Consider the following 5,060-nt stretch of genomic DNA (forward strand, 5'->3'; position numbering starts at 1 on the left):
TGCCACTTTCCCCTTCTATGGTCAAAGTTTGGTTTGCATAGTCATGAACAGCATGTGATGTTCTCAACCATGGGCGACCTAGTAGCATCCCATATGCTCCCTGCACATCCAAGACTAGGAAACTGGTTTTGAATTTCTCCCTCCCAACTCTTATCTGCATATTTTCAATCATACCCGTCGCCTGTATGACTCTATGATCGGGTGAAAGCATGAATAGGTGGAATGATATCTAAGCTATCAGATAGCATATCACAAAAACAATCTTGTGGAAAAAAGAATACAAACTAAATAAAATTTATAAGTGATTGCACTTATACATTTTATTCTTTAAGAGCTATCCATTGACATATATCATGATAGAAATTTTATGTGAGCTCATGTCTAATTGTAGGCCAAAGTTTTTGATAGTAGGTGTCCATGGACACAGCTATTTGAGCCACCATTCTATGCTTTCACCCGATCTGCCATTCTTACTTTGAATGGTGCTGGTTTCATATTGGTGATACCCATTCTTTGCTGAAGATGGGTTCCCATTATGTTAACTCCTGCCCCTCCATCCAGGATAACGCTTGAGAGAGATTCCCACTGCTTCCTGACCTTGTAGTCTATCTGAATAAGTGGAACTTCATCATCTCGGATAGCTGTCAGGTCCGCTGTTTTGGCCTCTGCCTCAGCTTTCCTGCGCTGTCTGATAAAGTTGGCCACCTCAGGAAAGGTTTTTCTTATATCCTCCAGCTCTACAGTCAGCTTTTGAATTCTATCACAAATTTTTACATGAATTTCTTCTCTCTCTTGGTCAGATTGATTTTCAGAGCTTGAAGAACTGGTATCTTCACACTGCCATTCTTCTCTTGCAGTGCTAGTCCATGTACCACAACCAGCATGGTCTCGGTCATGGCCAGTACTAACTGATCTTTATCAGTCGATTGGGCTGGTATCCTCTGAATGACTCTAGCTTCAGAACTTTCTGGTTGCTATGGAAGATTCTTAGCTAAATCCTCCGTGATTTTAGCTACTAGTTCCCTCTGCCCTTGCCACTCATCTACCACCTTCTCTTTACCTTTGGCCTTCCAAACTTCCCTTTGTTGAGCCCACTTGCTGCTATTACGATTGACCGGTGCTTCTGAAGTGTCTGAGATTTCTTCAATGACTACTCCCTTGCTCCTGGTAACTACCCTAACTGGGACTGGCCACTACTGCCTCAATAGTAGTCGTTACAGGTGCATCTGGACATTGGGCTCCAAAATGACCATACTTCCCACAAGTATAGCAATTCATGCTCCTGTTCTAGAAATTGCCTCTTCCTCTGCCTCTACCCATTCCTGGTTGGTATCTGCCACGTCCCTGACCAGTACCACTGGTACCTGGTCTCTCCTCTTGAGCTACCTTGACTAGTTCTACCTTCACTGGTTCAGTGTAGGCAACCACTGACAGATCCTTTCCTTTCTTAAAGTGGTGAATTCTGATGCCACAATTATTCCATAGGTGACCAAAGGCCTTGCAGTAGATACATTGTGGACATTCAGTGGAGATATGGTCCTTGGATTTGCATCTTGAACACCAAGTCTCCATCTTTCGAACTGGCTGTCTTGTGTGGCTAATTTTGGCAATCTGCCTAGCCATCTCTTCAATTTCTTGGTCTAGGATCCCTTCTTTGATTTCTCCTTTACTAGTTCATCAAAACTACTCTCAGAGCTACTGGACATTTCACTGGAATCCAAAGTTTCAGTAGCAGAACTACTGCTACTGGTCCTTCACTTCTTGTGGCTCTTCTCCTTCTTAGCGTGCTGTTCCAGCTTTAATGCCCTTTGGACCAAATCATTGAATTTTTTTGTAGGGGCTGGTACCTCTTGTTCCCTAAGCTTCTTGCTTTTGAACCCATTCAAGAATCATGCCCTCAATCTCTTCGTCGATGGTAGTTCTTGCAACTGCCTGGTTAGCTCCTTTATCTTTTCCACATAGCTGCAGACTGACAAAGTCCTATGTTTGATCTTATCTAATTCACAGAGAATATCTTCGTTCCCTCTATTGTCGAAATATTCCAACCTGAAGGCCTTGAGTAATTTGTTATATGATCTGAGCTGGCATGCAGGGTAATGGTAATACCATTTCCTCGCTGCCTCCTTCAAGGTTTGTGGAAAATATTCCCCCCAATCATCTTCATCAATGTTTTTTAGTTCAGCATACTGCTCAAAAGCTTGTATGCGAACATCTGGATCATCCTTTCCCCCCCCCCTTGAATATTGGAAAGGAAATCTTCAGGGAAGCTGTGTAATCATTTTGATTACTACTAATCCTGCCATTTCTCCTCTTGGATTCAGAATGACGCTTGGGAGCCTTCTTGCAATTGTCAACGTCAGCATCCCAATCAGTCTCTATCTCTGTCTCAGTGTCAGTGTCTTCTCTGGCTTGTCTGCTAGAAGTACGGTGACTTTCCTTACTGCCCTTGGTATCCTCATCTCTCTGCCGAGATAGAGAACTCTTGGAACTCTTTGCCTTCCGTGCTTCCCGTTCTGCCCGTAGGCGTCGAGAATGACTGGAGTGCTATGAGTTGTGCACCTCATCAGCCTGACTATGCTCCTCCTGAGCCTCAGTGTCAGTCATCTTGTCTTGCTTGGGGTCAAACTCTCTTCCTGACTCCTCAGGAATGGGGTCAACACGAATGGTTGATCTCCGGCCATGATTGGATTTTGGTGCCATTGCTGAAAACTTCGAACTAGGAGAAGAGTCTTTCAGTCAATGAGCTTCAGCTCGAGCCACCGTGATCGCCAAAATGGAATTGGAGCTGATCTCTTGAGACAGCTAATTCCAGTGTTGGAAGATTTCATCTACTAGTGTAGGAAGATTTCAGACAACAGACTAGACAGGAATCAGAGACTAGACTAGAATGTGGATACTGAAATAAGAATCAAACTTGTGTACTGGAAATAAGGTTCAGATTCAGATTCAGATTCAGAAGACTGGACGAGAAGTAAGTATAACTAAAATATATGTCATGATTGGGATTACAGATCAAGATTGCAGTGAATATCATTTACAGAGAGAAAGTACAACCGAAAATACTGCCAATGATTCTCAAGTACAAGTATAGCCAAGGCGCTAACCCAAATGATAATAATTGCCAACCTAATTACAATGTAATGGGCCCTATTTATACACTTCAGGTTTACTGTAGTAATTACCATAGTAACTACTAAGTAATTCACTGCCCATCCTCTAAGAAGATATTCCCACAACGTGAACTATTCAGTCGTCTACAACCCCACAGTGAAAACATGCGCTAGGTAGGTTTTTATACAACAGTGGCTGAACAAAGAACTCTCCGTCGTCTTGCGCCACTACCATCTCCTGTGGGAGGTCTACCGAGGTATCCATCTCTACAAGATCCCATGGGTGCCATGCCGAGATGTACTCTCCCCTGGGTCTTCCCCCTAGGACTTTCCCTAGTTGAGCCCCTATAACCTGAAGGTGGTTATGGAAGTGTAGAGGGAGGTTCGGAAGCTCCACCCACAAAGGGTATTTTGTGAGGGCATCTCTTTTTGTGTTATACTCCTTGTGCCATTTGAATAAGCACAGGGGAGATGTTCTTAACAGCCATTGGCCGGCACTAAGCACTTTGAAGGCCATTTTTGAGTTTTTGAAAAGAAACACATACTGATTTTCTGGGAGCGCTTAGATGGTTTCCACCTCCATACCTAGAGGACCCTAGTGGTTCTTAAGACTTCCACAGGTGGGCGAGGCCCTTCTAGCATCCCTATCAGTGCTCTGTTTTCTAGATCGGCTTGAGTTTTGCAAACTTGAGCAGCAAGGATAATAACAAGGGGCTTATCGATTGCAGCTTGTCCGAAGCTTCCTAGAGAAGAGCTACCGCTTCCTCCCTAGTTAGGGTCTGTGGGAGTTGCATGTGCGATTGGAGAGGCAAAGCCCTCAGCAGGCAGAGGATGAAACCCAGCTGCTGTATGGGCGGGAGGCGCTGGGTGTAGAAACCTACATCATGACGTGCTTTCCGTGCCGCTTCGAGTCTCCTCGTGCTAATAGGGGGAGGGGAAAATTGCCTCCGTTCAAGAGCGCGGTTAGGTTATGGTGCAAAAGAAGTTCATGCGTGAGGCTGTTAATTCCCTCGACGTGGGGTTCAGTGCAGTTATTGTGCACCAGCAAGTGGGGAAGCCCTCCGGAGGCCCACACGTTAGGAGGTCTGGCGTCAGGGCCTATGAGTGGTGAGATGACCTGGGAGGCCATCTCACCGATGCGACGGTGGGGGGGGGGGGGGGGGGGGGGGCGACTCTGTTTGCTTGTCACGCCATTGCTAGCTCTAGGGTTTCTTCTCGCATCTCTATTGCCATAGCCTGTTTCCTTGTAATAATCTTGATAGCATTTCATCCTCTACTCTTTCATTGTGTCGCTCTCTTCCTTCTCGAAGAGACCAACCATCATTATTCTAAATCTCAATACATCTCTCTCTCTCTCTCTCTCTCTCTCTCTCTCTCTCTCTCTCTCTCTCTCTCTCTCTCTCTCTCTCTCTCTCTCTCTCTCTCTCTCTCTCTCTCTCTCTCTCTCTCTCTCTCTCTCTCTCTCTCGCGGGCATTATCGTAATCTCAAAGTGGCAACAAAAGCTTCTCTTTTTCACAATAACTAAACTGTTGTGCTCAACAATAGACGACATACGTCGAGAAGTCTTTCTCTCCACCAAAATTTTGACCAAGAATTAACACTCTAGCTACATGGCTATAAACATGGTCAATCCATCACATAACAACAAAACCGTGCCTAGTCTATGCTCACATGACTTCATCTTCAAACCTCAATCAAAGGGATAAACAATTTATCAATTCTTTGTATGAGAATAAGTGATAAACTATCTCAAGGTCGTTTGCATGACCAAAATGTAACTCAAAATCAACATTTTCCTCAATTATGAAGATTCAAAAAATTGTAAGGTGTACTAGCTCCACATTGGTCAATTGACAATATTTATTTTTCACAATTGAAATACTAAATCAATTATTACAAAACCATAAGTAATGTAGTTTCTTGGTCAAAACATCATATGATTATTAGTC

Source organism: Adiantum capillus-veneris, chromosome 2 (genome assembly GCF_014529385.1).
Source record: "Adiantum capillus-veneris isolate H3 chromosome 2, ASM1452938v2, whole genome shotgun sequence".
NCBI lineage: Eukaryota > Viridiplantae > Streptophyta > Polypodiopsida > Polypodiales > Pteridaceae > Adiantum > Adiantum capillus-veneris.